This window comes from Polypterus senegalus, unplaced genomic scaffold, assembly GCF_016835505.1.
Source record: "Polypterus senegalus isolate Bchr_013 unplaced genomic scaffold, ASM1683550v1 scaffold_3746, whole genome shotgun sequence".
Classification (NCBI taxonomy): domain Eukaryota; kingdom Metazoa; phylum Chordata; class Cladistia; order Polypteriformes; family Polypteridae; genus Polypterus; species Polypterus senegalus.
The window spans coordinates 49771-66932 of record NW_024384663.1 but is presented as its reverse complement, the minus strand read 5'-3'; the positions used below and the strand labels follow the sequence as shown (position 1 = coordinate 66932).

Sequence of the window (17162 nt, the reverse complement as noted above, 5' to 3'; positions counted from 1 at the left end):
CATACCACTGTGTGACCCTGAGGAAGTCACTTCACCTGCCTATGCTGCAAAATACAAAAGTAATGTAACGAACTGTACTTCAAATGTTGCAAGTTGCTAGGATAAAGGCATACGTCAAATAGATAAATATGTATTATGCACATAGGAACTATTCACTTATTTTCAGTGAAGTCATCTGCAGCAGAAATTTATAAATGAGGGTTTCTCCTTTTTAGATGCAAACTGTTTTCTCTTGGAGGGCTTTTTTCATTTCATTGAAAATTAAAGCAGCAACTGCCAAAATATGTAGCTTTCTTATTTATTTTTCAACATTTTAGTCAATAAGCCTTAAAAACAGGAGTAGAGATACTGACAACAAGCTACGCAAACCCACCAAGACATGGGATCGTTTAAATCAAAGCGCTGCGCTGCCTTCTTCCAGATCGGCCCCAAGGCGTTCGGATTTTCTCAAAGCAGTTCTGGGGCCTCATGTATAAATGGTGCGTACGCACAGAAATGTTGCGTAAGAACTTTTCCACGTTCAAATCGCGATGTATAAAACCTACACTTGGCGTAAAGCCACACACTTTTTCACGGTACCTCATGCCTTGTCGTACGCAAGTTCTCTGCTCGGTTTTGCAAACTGGCGGCACCCAGCGTCAAAGCAATGCTACTGTTCCTGTGTGATTACTCATTATTTTCATGACGCGGCTTTATAAATACACAGAAACTAGCCGCATATTGTTTATTGGATTAACGCATCTGATTGTAATTAACTTGTAACAATATAATGGTCCAGGGAATAGCCATAGTGTTCCAAATACCATAACTTCTTTAGTGTTGTTACTCTCACTTCTTCTTCTTCTTCTTCTTCTTCTTCTTCTTCTTTCAGCTCCTCCCGTTAGGAGTTGCCACAGCGGATCATCTTTTTCCATATTACTCTCACTGCACGACTCTGAGTATTTATATCACTGTATCTGAGTGTGAATCACAGCAGCAGCTGATCGGAAAGAGAATTATCGGTATACAGCTTTAAGGACACGCTGTCTCAGCCACTGCAAAACGTTTTAAAGCCTGTCCTGTACAGACCTCGTGGTTCACAAACAGTTTAATCCCAAGAATTTTAAATGCACTCAATCAATTGCTCCTTGTAGAACTGTTGGTACTTATAAGTACAATCACCTCATTGTAAACTTGCACTACAGTTATAATATCGCACAACCTGAGCCACTTTATAAAGCGCGTATTTACATATGATGACGATATCATTTTAAGGTTAAATGCAGCAAAATATGTTTGTTAAATTATACACATAAAACTTTAACTTCATTTAAATAATCTATATTCTTCACTGGGAGTGTCGTGAAGGATAGAATAATTAAACATGTACTACGAAGATATTTCAATGTTCTTTAAACATTTTGAAGAATCGGCGCTAACCTTACAGATGGCTTAACGTCTATTACAGAGCTGATTCTGTGGCGATTGGTTACTTGGGGAAAGAAAAGCAAGGACTGCAGGGGCGGCTATGCCAATATATATTGCATATAAAACAGAAAGAGATAATAACAACACAGCTAAAAACGCAGCGACAAATTTCGACAATGCTTGTCATGAGCACGAGGCTCATGAAACACATGTTTAATAATGTGCTTTAGCTCCTATCATCATGAAAATGACATCACGTATACATCTCAGTATTTTAGTTATTCAGAGAGCTGTAATATCACAAATGTCATGGACTCTGTGTCCAGTTGGAGGAAGAGAGCCAGTTTAAGAAGCAAGTAGTGATTCACACACACAGAGTACATACGAGTAGAAGATCAAATACAAAACAAAGCATTTAACGTGCTACTTTAATTACGATGTGATTTGAGAAACTGGTTAATTAAACGATTTTAAGATGAAGTTTATAATGTTCTACTAAATGACAAAATAAACTACGTGATTAAAGTGGAAATGTCGAGATTGAAGTTGACATTTCGTGCTTTTTCCCCACCGTGTGCCTTTTTTCTCTGTACCCGAATAAACTTTCATATGATACTCAGACAGGGGGCTTACTACTCTTCTTTTCACGGCAACTTTGATATGTGACTTCTTTTTTATTTCCGGCACTGTGCGATTTTGTGAATGTGAGCTTTCAAGTTTCTCCGACACTACGTCACTCGATCAACTTCCTTTTGTTGATTATCCCACGGTTTATTTGAACAAATAGTATGTTTTTCCTTTGCCTCCACTTGGTATTCGCTGAAATTCTTATATTTTCCCGTGCTTTTCCCATTGTCTTTTCACAGAAGGCTGCGCTTAAGGGCGATTTATATTGATTTGCATATTCAAATAGGCGTAATTCTGGGAGGATTTGGGGCGTTACATAATGCGCGTGCACGAGCGTTAGTTTTCACGCTGATCGGGATTTATGTAACAGAAGAACGTGGAAGTTGGAGTACGCACAGATTCCTGCATCTGGATTTTTCTGTGCGTAAACACATTTCGGCTTTTGTGCTTACACCATGTTATAGTGCGAGTTCTACGCACGGCGTTATACATGAGGCCCCGATAATTCTCTTTCCGATCAGCTGCTGCTGTGATTCACACTCAGATACAGTGATATAAATACTCCGAGTCGTGCAGTGAGAGTAATATGGAAAAAGATGATCCGCTGTGGCAACTCCTAACGGGAGGAGCTGAAAGAAGAAGAAGAAGAAGAAGAAGAAGGAGAAGTGAGAGCAACAACGCTAAATCAGTTATGGTATTTGGAATACTATGGCTTTTCCCTGGACCATTATATTGTTAGAAGTTAATTACAATCAGATGCGATACACTAATAAACAATATGCGGTTAGTTTCAGTGTATTTATAAAGCCGCATCATGAAAATAATGAGTAATCACACAAGAACAGTACCATTGCTTTGACGCTGGGTGCCGCCAGTCTGCAAAACCGAGCGGAGAACTTGCGTACGACAAGGCATGAGGTACCGTGGAAAAGTGTGTGGCTTTACGCCAAGTGTAGGTTTTATACATTGCGATTTGAACGTGGAAAAGTTCTTACGCAACATTTCTGTGCGTACGCACCGTTTATACATGATGTAGTATATTGTAAGTCTGGACTTTTGGGGATTCCGTAGTAATAAGGGATTATGGGTATTAGAGAGTTATTAGGAAGTAGAGACTAATAACAAAGTTGTGTATTGTGTACTCTGGGAACGATCTTAGTAAAGGACCGGTTAGTTACTACTTTGAACCTGTGTCCGTCTTCTTCCTTTAAGGATTACAATATTAGTGCCCATAGACATAACACATGAGGCCCCTGGTCTCCATCGGCATCTGTAGCTAAGTTGAAAAACACCATCCCATACTATGAGTTAATGATGAACACATTTCTATATGTATTGTAAGCATACAATACAACTGATAATATGTTGCGCTTATTTATTAGGTGTACCGAAATCTTCGCGTTTAACGGCTGAAATCTGATGTGGTTTGTGCCCTTCAGAATGAAAAAAGTTTGCGTTTACCTTTTTAACTTTTAAGCCTGAGAAATCACCCCGTAAATGCACACGTTTTAATGCACACGTGTTAATATTTATGCTTACACAGTATTAAAAGACACTCAACAATTAACGTCATTTACCTTCGTTCCCGTGTTTGAGTCGTGCTGTAAATTCTTACTGTGAAATATAATTGACAAATAATTCGGTGAATAAACTTGTGAAGAAGGTGGAGCTGGAGTATTACGTCACTTCATTAACGAAAATGCCATGATTTGGGGGTTACTGTGTGGGGGTTGACGGAGAGCTGAAGGCAGATGACGGAGATAGGAGGGTGGATGACGGAAAACGGACATCGGAGAACTGAGAGCGGACGGTGGTGGACAGAAGGAGGGCGGAGAGGTGACGGGGGATTCCGTCGCAGGGAGGAGGAACATTTTATCAAAGTAGGAAGGATGAAGTTTTCTCGGAGGGAGGAGGATGTCCTAAAATGGACACTGTACGGTCGAGCATGGTTGGAAAATCACGTGATACAGGCGGGCGAAGCTGTTTACTGGCTGTTTGAATCGCATTGGGATTTTTTTTTTTAAATCTTGAAATAAAACCCGAACACCCACGTTCGGAAAAATGGAACCGGGTATGTTAAATTTCGGCCATAGCATTAAAGAATAAATACCAACCTTTTGGTTTTCCACCATTGATTAATGTTCGTGTTTGCATGGCGAACTTGATCAGATCAGCCATATTTGTGCCAATAACAGGTGTGTCTTAATATAAAAATTCCCCTCTTTCATTCCAGGACGGTGTGGACAGGTTTTGTGTCATTTTCTGAATTAGCATTTCCGTTTTTATCGGTGTCTCTGAGAGACGGATTCCAGATCGTCTCTTATGATAATATCACTCCTGTCAGTGGTCGGTGCAACGATGTGGTCTGGGATGGCGCTTCAGTTTCTGGTAGAATCAGAGTCAATGTAGACTTCTGTGATTCCCGTTGTCTCAATAGACTCGGATATCGCTGCAAAGTATGAAAATACAATTCCACTTTTTCATGCGGTTATAGGGCACTATTTTGTAAAATACTCATGGTCAAGAGTTTAGAATATCATAATAGAAAATCTTTCTTCTTGTCTGGCATCATATTTTCTACACTATAAAATTCTATAGCCAGTCTAGGTCGGATTTTGCATTGTGTGCAATAAAAGTGTAATTCTTAAACTTTTTATCTATAAACGTAGAGATTAATCTTTCAACACAATCGTTTCCGGCAAACTCCCAGCTTGTGGTACCGTCCATGTGTAAAGCGTATATGTAATTCGGTTCGTGTATACCAGTGTCTTGCCGACATTCAAAATCATAAAATATATATATTTTTTTGATACTGGGCTCTTTAAGAATGGTTGCATATAACACAAGTGACTGTCGCAGCTCGTGATTGTTTCTTTACAATGTGAGCATAAGTTCAGTTTGCAAACGTGAGTAAGGGCCGTGTAGCATTGACAACAAGCGCAGTTTTCTTTCGACTCGCATCTTTGCTTATTTTGGTGTTTACCGAGGCAATCGTTTGACTGACAGATGATTTTCATATTGGACATCTAATTAAACAGCCTGTTACTTCAATGCAAGAAGCATCGATGCAGACCCTGCAAGTATTGTCACAAACATGACGATCTTTCTCAGAATATGCGGCATGACACATTTCACAAAAATAATTAGCCCCAATAAATTTCTTCGCTTCTAAAATTCCATAATAATGTTCGCTGTGTAATAGAAGAAAAATCACTTTATTATCTGTCGGCATAGGACCCGTTGTGAAGTATTTCCACGCACTCTCATGCATGTATAGCACCTTTATAGAAACATCTAATAGACGCTCAAATTTTTCTAAAAAAAGAATATTTAAAGACATGTGATGGGACCGAAATCCTCAAACCTCGTGAATAATAAGAATTGGGTATGTTGTGGTAAGCGCTGGTGGTCATCTTCTTATGACCGAGACCTAGCAGGCTGGCATTGTCCGCTGCTATTGAGGTCACTTGGAGACACCGACTCTTGTTTAGCAGCTAACAGTTTTTTGACCAAGCTGAAGTAGGTTGGCTGCGCCCATCACTTTACAAGGTTTTAACCAGCTACGCTTACCTGTGTCCCTGTGTTGCTTCGCCAGTCAAGCGTTCTTGCTGGGGATTAATAAAGTATCTATCTATCTATCTATCTATCTATCTATCTATCTATCTATCTATCTATCTATCTATCTATCTATCTATCTATCTATCTATCTATCTGTCTGTCTGTCTATCTATCCATCTCGGCGACACACCATCATCTGTTTTCTTTTAAGAAGTAAGACATGGATTCTACAACAATAAAACCAACCGATAAAGCAGAGGCCGATGTCATCATTTTAGAAGAATACCAGTCTGTAGGATGTGGAGGTGAAGCAGAGAAGTCTAATCAGGTCATTTTGAATGTATGCCTTTTATAAATGTTCTTGGCTTTCAGAGATGGTTTTTTTCTTGGCTTTCACAGGTGTATTGCCTTTTCTTGATTTTTCACACCTATTTTACTTTATTCTTTAAAAAAAAAAGAGAAAACTCGCCAGTCCGTGAAAAAGACTGAAGCACCGGCTGGATGCAGCACGACTTTTGACAAAGAAAAAGACGGACACCTGGCCTAGACGGCACGATCTTGGACATGGTGAGTCTGGACTTTAAGAACATTTCTGTTCAGTCTATTTACATATTTTGTACAAAATAGGTTCTGATTTTATTTTATTTTAACTTGACAGATTAAATGCGGGGAGCCCAAGTATTATGCAAAAGAAGTGCTTTCAGCAACTTTGAAAGGTGTTATCGATAAAAAGAAAGATGCATTAAAACCAGATGTTAAAGATTGAATTTGTGACATTGAAAGGCTTACTGAGAGAATGCCTGCCTTAGTGGTGTGTTTCCTTTTTTCGGACAGAAGGGCGAATTTAACAACCCTAACGGCTATTTCACGTGTGACTAGATGGATCTACAGATCAATAGGGAATACCATTCCTGTAATGACACGTGGTACATTTTTGTGTCTTTTAAGACGTGTGGCTTATATCTGCTCCAACAGTAATGACGATTCTGTTGAGAAAGCCGTCCAGTTGGCTTCTGAAATAATGTCCAGAATCCTATGTTGTATACAATACAATTAGAACAATTAGAACAATTAGAACAATCTAGACGAGAACAGGCCATTCAGCCCAACAAAGCTCGCCAGTCCTATCCACTTGCTTCCTCCAAGAAAACATCAAGTCGAGTTTTGAAAGTCCCTAACGTCTTACTGTCTACCACACTACTTGGTAACTTATTCCAAGTGTCTATCGTTCTTTGTGTAAAGAAAAACTTCCTAATGTTTGTGCGAAATTTACCCTTAACAAGTTTCCAACTGTGTCCCGTGTTCTTGATGAACTCATTTTAAAATACAAGTCTCGATCCACTGTACTAATTCCCTTCATAATTTTAAACACTTCAATCATGTCACCTCTTAATCTTCTTTTGCTTAAACTGTAAAGGCCCAGCTCTTTTAATCTTTCCTCATAATTCAACCCCTGTAGACCTGGAATCAGCCTAGTCGCTCTTCTCTGGACCTTTTCTAGTGCTGCTATGTCCTTTTTGTAGCCTGGAGACCAAAACTGCACACTGTACTCAAGATGAGGCCTCACCAGTGCATTATAAAGGTTGAGCATAACCTCCTGTGACTTGTACTCCACAGATCAAGGCGCTATATAACCTAACATTCTGTTAGCCTTCTTAATGGCTTCTGAACACTGTTTGAAGTTGATAGCTTGGAGTCCACTATGACTCCTAAATCCTTCTCATAAGGTGTACTCTCGATTTTTCGACCGCCCATTGTGTATTCAAACCTAATATTTTTACTTCCTATGTGTAATACTTTACATTTACTGACATTAAATTTCATCTGCCACAAATCTGCCCAAGCCTGTATGCTATCCAAGTCCTTCTGTAATGATATAACGGATTCCAAATTATCTGCTAATCCACCTATCTTGGTATCATCTGCAAACTTAACCAGCTTGTTACTTATATTCCTATCTAAATCATTTATATATATTAAAAATAGCAGCGGCCCTAGCACTGACCCCTGTGGAACACCACTCTTAACATCGGCCAGTTCTGATGAGGTTCCTCGCACCATCACCCTCTGCTTCCTGTGTGTGAGCCAATTCTGCACCCATCTAAAAACATCACCCTGAACTGCCACTTCTTTTAACTTGATGCCCAACCTCTCATGTGGCACCTTATCAAATGCTTTCTGAAAGTCCAGATAAATAATATCATAAGCTCCACTTTGATCGTATCCTTTTGTTGCCTCCTCATAGAATTCCAACATGTTAGTAAAACACGACCTCCCCCTTCTGAACCCATGCTGACTGTTCACTTCATATTCTCAACTGTCTGAAGCAGTTTGTTTCTGAAGTAAACACTTTTCGGCTTATACAAAAGATGCACCGTGCAGCAAAACCCAAGATTCGGAGAGCAGCTTTTGAACTTGTCTCTAATAACCATTACAGTTATTTTTTAAAACCAAAATCGATTTACAGAAACCTAAGCAAATTGCATTATCCATGCTAAACAAGACCTGTTTGTGTCGTATTTTCTGACGACTAACTGTTTGTATTTTGTTTTTGTTGTCAGATGAACTGAGACTCAGCAACTAGAACAAGGAAAACCAGATCCCTGCCAGCGTGACACGTAATACAACCTATAGAAGGTCTTCTCCTTATTTTATATCTGCTAGAAAATGATTCATTATGACCACAATTGGTCGCTCAGTCGTCTGGTCTTATGTGTTTAGCTCTGTTGAAAATTTAGGGGAAAAATGTGCTGAATGTCAAGAGAACAAATGGATACCAGATGGACACATTTGTAGGATTTGGTTCTCTAAACCATTTATTGAATATAAACAGTTTATTGATGCTCCAAAGGGCTAGAAGAGATAGACTTGTGTCCTGTGTGCTGCTTTGTTAAAAATGTATAATCTCCATTGTTTTCATAAAGCTATCAAGAATGATGTGGATGATATTATAGCTGAATCTGAGCAGGGAGAGACACTCAGTGATGGATACGCACAACTGATTCAGCCTGTGAAGACCAGCGTTATGTGGTCGGCTCTGTTCTAAACAGAGAAAATAGGCTGACATAATGTAGTGAAATACAAATATATAAAGTATGTGCTGGCTTAAACATTTTATTTTAGGTGTATTACCGACTCACTGATGGGTTTGGACCTGGTTTGCATTTTCATTTGCGTACTCGTATATTTATACATTTTCTTGTGTTTTTGTTTTCTTTTCAAGTGAATTGCAAATCTGTATACAAATAAGCTGGTGTGATTATTTTACGGCTGTTTCTCCTGCTTTTATTCATACTTTAAACAATTTTAATGTATAGCAAACAATTTGTAACTCAAAGTGAAGACCACATCTTATTTTGCTATGTTTGGAATTTTGCTTCAATAAAACTTGTTGTTTTTAAGACACTTTGGCATCTTTTTTTTTGAATTATTGAATAAAACATGTTTTTTAGACACTTTGGTATCTGAAATATGCCTTGCTTTATAAAGGGCATGGTTTTACATGGTGGGCAGGGTAACGCTATGCCCTGGGTGTGTTTGGGATGCGCTGCCAGGTTCCTTGGGTGTGTAATAGATTCTCTCTAAAGTTTTCTTGTACATCCTCTCACCGGGTCTGTTACTCACGCTCTCTGTACTCTCTGTACACACCCCAGGCGCTGCACGCAGATAGGACCAGGATGTCTGCTCCATCCCATTGCTGACTTACCTTTTTGACACCTTACAGGGTCCTGAAGGTCCGTCTCGGATCACAAAGATGATCAGCCCCCATTTTTAGGACCAAGACCAAGATCGGCCGACCCATTTTCTTTACGCACGACTGACAAAAGGACCGATGCTGGTCAAACATCGCGCCCACGACAACGGGGCAGAGACACCTAAGAGAGTCGGGGAAACACCCTGCCCAATAACCAAGTTGGCAGCAGGTGTGTCCAGAAATGCCAGGGGGAACGGGACATACACCTGTCAAAACCCTTATGATGTATAATAGTGACACACCTTTACTACTTTTTCAGCATACCTACTGGGAGTCGTGTCTGCAACCAGTAAAACCTGTTTCTGGGACAGCTGACAGAAGTGGTTGTTTTGGGATTTGTGGACAACGTGTCCTTCAGTGGTAACTTCACACACAACCCCTTTATTTTAAACATAACAACATCAACTTCATGGCTCTTTACCTGGATGGAGAGCAGATACCTAGCAAGCCTCTGCAGCCTGATTTTGCTAATGGTCACTGCGTCAGAGAATATTTTCAACTGGTGGAAACCGCAGACAAGAGGATGAAAGATACGGCACTGTTAGTCGATCGTGAAGAGTTTGCTAGAGGGGATTCACATTTTGCATTCAACCTAAGCACTGGTATGGAATCAGCAGAACATGATTCACTCATCAAAACAGGCAACTTCAGGACTGAAATAAGATTTGCTGAACCGCTGCAAGATACACTGAATATGATCGTGTGTGCGGTTTGTGACAACATCATTGAAATGAACATGCGTCGGCAAGTTATTTATGACTACAGTTAAGCCATAGACATGCGGCCGCTAGACACTGAGGAACTCAGGACCACCCTTGCATTGGGGACAGTGACAGCCATTTTCTGGATGTATTCCCTTCAGATCAACTGTCCAAAGAGAAGTTGACTGCCAGACCTCTGTTTATGATCGTAAACTCAGACCCCCATGATAAACCCGGAAAGCACTGGATTGCCATTTACCTTGCAGATCATGGAAAAGCTGAATTTTTTGACTCGTATGGAATTCCCCCCGATTCTGAAATATTTCACAAAGTTATTATGAAATTTTTGAAGCTTAATGCTAACTGCATCACTTATAACCGTATTTAGTTACTGGAGTTTTTATCCACAAGCTGTGGTCACCATTGTGTTTACTATTTGAATCAAAAAAGCAAAGGACTTACCATGAAGTAGATAATGGAGTTGGACTCAGGAGATGTTCATCTAAATGACCAGATGGTTGTGAAGATATTATCATCAAATAAAAAGGAGACAAACTGAAAATATGAAACTGGACATGTTTACCCAGAAATCAGAAATAAGTCAGTCGTGTTTTTGCTTTTGCTGAATATTAAATGCAGAATATTATATGCAGGAAAAAAAAAGATATTACAACTATGTGTATTCCCTTTGGTTGAAAATAAATAAATAAATAAATGAGCTATTAACCAACATAAAAGTGTCTGTGGTTATTATTGAGAATAATCCAATAATCAGATAGATACAAATTAAAGGCTCTGTATGTTTATATTTTATTTATTTATTTATTTTTTAAAATGTTCACACAGTAATAACACATGTTGTAAAAGTATTTCCACAGAGTTAACAGAGTCATGATACAATGAAACAAACGAAATCATCTAAATGAAAATACTAATAATAATCATAATACACAATAATAAAATACTGTACATTAAAACAAGTTGCTTCCTTTATTTTCTAAGTATTAATACAGTGATGTAAAAGTATTTTCACAGAGTTAACAGAGCTTTGACACAATCAAACAAAATGATCTAAATTAAAATAATAATAATAGCAATAATACATACTAATAAACAGTCATATTAAAACACAATTTTTTCACATTTATTTTTAAAACACTTTTATTCATACTGTGAGCCATGTGTGTTTTTTAAATAGTTGACTTTCTAAAGACTGGCCGTTTCTGATCTGTCTAACTAACTGGGTGTTTCAGCTGCAGAGCCAGAGGCCCAGTCGTACCGTGTCCATTTTAGGACATCCTCCTCCCTCCGAGAAAACTCCATCCTTCCTACTACCTTCGACCAAATGTTCCTCCTCCCTGCGAGGAATCCCCTGTCACCCCTCCGCCCTCCTTCCACCACCGTCCGCTCTCAGTTCTCCGATGTCCGTTTTCCGTCATCCCCCCTCCTATCTCCGTCATCCGCCTTCAGCTCTCCGTCAACCCCCACACTCCCCCCGCACATCACGGCATTTTCGTTCATGAAGTGACGTAAGACTCCAGCTCCACACTGTAAACCCTGCAGTCCAAATAACTTAATTTTCTTAAGTTGTGTAAACTTAAATCTTTCTTAAAAGTTCCACTAACTTAAAAATGTAATGTTGTTCTAACTGGCAATATAATTTTGAGTTTTGTAAAGTTAATTTATTTGATGATGTACAACTTAGTTTTGGATTAAATACCTAATACTCAGAATTATAAAGTCACTGTCACTGTGAATTCTCGAGTTTTGACATTAATGTGTCTGCTTTATTACGTCTGTTCTATGCGTCTCCACCACTGCAACGCGGGAAAGAAAGACGGAAAAACGCTCAGCAAGTATTTATCGTAATAATATATAATATAAACTAAAAAATAACCATAGTCTTGTTAGTTTGTTGATATGTATGAGTCCAGTGTGTAAAACTGAATTTACAGTATGTGTCTTTATCCAACAACCTTGTCGTTGCAATAGCTCTGTGTTATTTCTGTGGTAGAAAAAAGACAAACTGAAGGAGTGTGGATGAACAGCCAACAAACTCCGCTAATTTTTGGCTCTTGCTAAATTAGTCTGTCTTTTTAATGGTATCACGTAAGTTACGTTATAATGCTAATGCAACTAGTAGTTCAACGTTTCTTTATGGTTATCGATAAGTGGTTTATTACTGTCGCGAGGTGGTGTGGTGTCGTTCTTGAAAGCTCGTTGATATTCTTTTTTTTCTCTACTTTTTCTAAATACTTGTTGGAGGAGCGTGCATTTTGAGAAGTTCCGATGTGAACTGAAGTGGATCCTGCTAACCGTTTTTGTATTTTTAAGATCTGAAATGAAGGTGTTTCTATTACAGCAGTAATGGTATTTAAAGGTACGGATTGAATGCTGTACTGAGGAAATTTCAATATTTAATGTATTTCAGTGAGGTGCAGTTGAAAACATTGCAAAAACTGTTTTAAAAATCATTACAACAGAATGAACTCCTGTCCAGCTGAGTCACAGAGCTGCCAGTGCTTCTGTAAACAGGTTTGATAATTTGGTTACATTGATATATTTTAAAAGTAACCGTAAACTTCAAAATCAGAATATTTTAATTTTGTTAATTATTAATGTCATAACAAAAAACATACACTCAAAAATAATCTTTTTAAATATGTTTGAAGGCTGTGGTATCTAGAAATGCTTGGGGCTATAAATTGTGTTCAGATGTTTTGAGCTCCAGAACCCAATTCTTTAAACATTATGGACTGGAGCTCAGTCATTTTTCAAGAGTTAGCCCCCTGCCACGCCTGCACGATAATTGCATGTGCACATTTCAGACACTAAATGCTTTGATAACTCACTTGTCAAGATATCATGAACACAGCAGTTACACTCACAATGACTGTTCAGTATTCAGCTGTCCTTGGCGCACATTTCAGCAACCTTTTACTGAATCTGCATTACTCTGTCACTACAGAAGACATTTATAAAACCATGAAGCAGTGGTATGTCCATACAGGGCCTGTAACTAGAGTACAAATGTGTATTCTTCATTTAATTCTCAAGAGTCGAGTACATCAACATAGCCTTGCATCAGATTTCTGCAGTGGCATCATCAGCATTGAAAAGCTAAAGAAGACTGAGAGAAATCGACCTCTGATTGTCAGGATGATGCAGACCACATTTGCCCTGAGATGCCAGACCATCATCCAATCCAGCCCACCAGTGAAAGAGATCCTGGACCTCTGGCCTGCTCTCCACATAGAGTCTGAGGTAAAATGGTTTATCTGTTGTTTCAATGATGCTCCAGTGCTTATGTCCCATTTAATATTTCTATTGAATTGATATCTACTGATGTTCTGTTACTGTTTACTTAGGTGTGTGCAGAATTCCAGCGGATCACAAACCAGAACCCGCACAACACATTCTGTGCAGAACTTGATCATCACATCCCACGCTTGATGACCTTGTTTAGGCAGAAGGTATCCAAAACTGGAAAGATTGCAGATTCTTTGGCTGGCATTTTGAAAGTCCATGACGAACTGATACTACACTGCCTGTGTCAAAGTTACAGAAGTGAAATAGGAGCTTTTTAATTAGCAAACTTACATGTGTGTTATTAGTTACTGTTCCGGTATGTATCTTATTTTGAGTAAAGTGCACAATCATTGGCTACTTGTCTTTTCACAGAATATCACTACATGTGTATTTCATGGCCCACATAATGCTTAGGATGTTTCGGGGTTAGGACATTGACGACACCTTTATTTGCTGCTGCTAAGGGGGTGAGATTGTTTGGATCACAATGCAGGGTTTGATGTTTGGTTTAGTCACCATATTTTGGACACTGTTTGAATGAAAACCTAAGAGAGCCTAATTCTTGGTTTTTATTTTATGAACTTAATTTATACAACAAAATGCAATTCTGTCTACAATTCAGTTCTCTTTTGGAATTACATGACATACACAGAAAATGTACAACTGTTCTCCATGCACTTCCTGTGTTTCTGTGAGAGGCTTGGTGTGGATTTTTGAGAACATGCAAGGCTGGTTATAAACTTATACCACACATTTTAGACTTCAAACTTCCTGCTAGTGATTGTGTATTCTTTGAAGTTATTGATTGTGAAAGAGCTGTGTTTCCATTTCTTTCAGGATATTGATGAGGCAAAGCTTGTGAATGCACCTATGGCCCTTATTACAGTGAACAGGGACAACACCAGCAGTCCAGATCACTGCCAGTCTGAAACATTCTTGGTTGGTATTGAAAGTGAAGCTGCGATTACCCTTCTCAGATTTGTGGATACCCTTGTGGTAATGTTCAGTCTCATATATGCTCGACATCTTAGTTATCCCAAAGGACTGACAAACAATTTGGAATTCTTTCAAAACATTTTGCTTAGTTTGGAAAATGGCGAATTGTCACCCAGACTGCAGACTCTCAAGAATGATTTGATGGTCAATACCTAGAAACTGATCTGAGAAAATGAAATCTAACCTCTAGAGAATTGTATTGCAAAATTGCACTTTTGGAAATTAGTTTGATATGTAATATACTGAGTCACAATAGTTTTTAAATGTTGCCTGTTTCACTCTATCCGAGAAAACTCCATCCTTCCTACTTTGATCAAATATCCCTCCTCCCTGCCAGGAATCCCCCGTCACCCCTCCGCCCTCCTTCCTTCCATCGTCCGCTCTCAGTTCTCCGATGTCCGTTTTCCGTCACCCACAATCCTATCTCCGTCAACCCCCACACACTAACCGAAACCACCTCAACCCCCCTCCCCCCCAGCATATCTCGGCATTTTCGCTAATGAAGTGACGTAATACTCCAGCTCCCCTTCTTCACAAGTTCATTCACCGAATTATTTGTCAATTATATTTCACTGTAAGAATTTACAGCACGACTCAAACTCGGGAACGAAGGTAAATGACGTTAATTGTTGAGTGTCTTGTAATACAGTACTGTGTAAGCATACATATTAACACGTGTGCATTAAAACGTGTGCATTTACGGGGTGATTTCTCAGGCTTAAAAGCTCATCTTTTATTAAAAAGTTAAACGCAAAATGTTTTCATTCTGAAGGACACAAACCACGTCGGATTTCAGCCGATAAACGCACGAAAATTTCGGTACACGAGTTAATAAGCGCAACATATTATCACTTGTATTGTATGATTACAATACATATAGAAATGTGTTCATCGTTAACTCGTAGTATGGGATGCTGTTTTTCGACTCAGCTACAGATGCCGATGGAGAGCAGAACTGCTTTGGAAAAATCCGAACGCCTTGGGGCCGATCTGGAAGAAGGCAGCGCAGCGCTTTGATTTAAACAATTCCATGTCTTGGTGGGTTTGCGTAGCTTGATGTCAGTATCTTTACACCTGTTTTTAAGGCTTATTGACTGAAAGGGGCGTTCATGAAAAAAGTTAGGGCTTTGCTATAAAATACACCCTCCACAAGTCAAGGAAGTTAAAATAAAGGTATATATAATTTCTGTTTTATTTAAACCTTTTAAGTTCCTATGCAGAGCCCCATTTGGCCGTTTTAGTTTTTTTTCTTTCTTCAGTAATATTTAATATTCCTAAAGAAAAACAACAGATGCATTTTACTTTTTTGTATCTCTTTAGTAATATTTTAGTGTAAAAGGATAGCCAGTATTTAAACCTTTTTATATTACTTTATGAAGTTATTTTACACAATGTTGAAAAATTAATAAGAAAGCTACATATTTTGGCAGTTGCTGCTTTAATTTTCAATGAAATGAAAAAAGCCCTCCAAGAGAAAACAGTTTGCACAATCTAAAAAGGGGAAACCCTCATTTATAAAGGTCTGCTGCAGATGACTTCACTGAAAATAAGTGAATAGTTCCTATGTGCATAATACATATTTATCTATTTGACGTATGCCTTTATCCTAGCAACTTGCAACATTTGAAGTACAATTCGTTACATTACTTTTGTATTTTGCAGCATAGGCAGGTGAAGTGACTTCCTCAGGGTCACACAGTGGTATCAGTACCAGGATTTGAACTGACAAGCTCCGGGTTTGCTAAAATATTACTGAAGAAAGAATGAAAAAAAAACTAAAACGGCCAAATGGGGCAATGCATGCAATCTTCCATCCATCCATTATCCAACCCACTATATCTTAAATACAGGAACCAATCCCTGCCAACACTGGGGGCAAGGCAGGAAACAAACCACGGGCACGGTGCCAGCCCACCGCAGGGCGCACACACCCACACACCAGGAACAATTTAGAATCGCCAACGCACCTAACCTTTGTCTTTGGACTGTGCGAGGAAACCAGAGCACCCGGAGGAAAACCACGCAGACACAGGGAGAACATGCAAACTCCACGCAGGGATGTGAACCCGGGTCTCCTAACTGGCACCTTTCACTGCGCCAACGTGCCGCCCTACATACAAACTTAAAAGGTTTAAATAAAACAGAAATATATACAGCATCTCTATTTTAACTTCCTTGACTTGTGGCGGGCGTATCCTGTAGCAAAGCACTAACCTTTTTTCATGAACGCCCCTTTCAGTCAATAAGCCTTAAAAACAGGTGTAAAGATACTGACAACAAGCTACGCAAACCCACCAAGACATGGAGTCGTTTAAATCAAAGCGCTGCGCTGCCTTCTTCCAGATCGGCCCCAAGGCGTTCGGATTTTTCCAAAGCAGTTCTGCTCTCCATCGGCATCTGTAGCTGAGTCGAAAAACACCATCCCATACTACGAGTTAACGATGAACACATTTCTATATGTATTGTAAGCATACAATACAAGTGATAATATGTTGCGCTTATTTATCTGGTGTAGCGAAATATTCGCGTTTATCGGCTGAAATGCGACGTGGTTTGTGTCCTTCAGAATGAAAAATGTTTGGTTTTACCTTTTTTAATAAAAGTTGAGCTTTTAAGCCTGAGAACTCACCCCGTGAATGCACACGTTTTAATGCACACGTGTTAATATGTATGCTTACACAGTACTGTATTACAAGACACTCAACAATTAACGTCATTTACCTTCCTTCCCGTGTTTGAGTCGTGCTGTAAATTCTTACTGTGAAATATAATTGACAAATAATTTGGTGAATGAACTTGTGAAGAAGGGG

The 17162-nt window shown here is 39.0% G+C and overlaps 1 long non-coding RNA gene across 1 annotated transcript; it reads left to right on the top strand.

Moving 5' to 3' along the window:
* Nucleotides 1-5806: 5806 nt before the first annotated feature.
* LOC120522073 lies at nucleotides 5807-8661 on the top strand. Its single transcript, XR_005632284.1, has 3 exons — nucleotides 5807-5932; nucleotides 6051-6159; nucleotides 8154-8661. It is a non-coding gene; the product is annotated as an uncharacterized LOC120522073 (long non-coding RNA).
* The last annotated feature ends 8501 nt before the right edge of the window (nucleotides 8662-17162 follow it).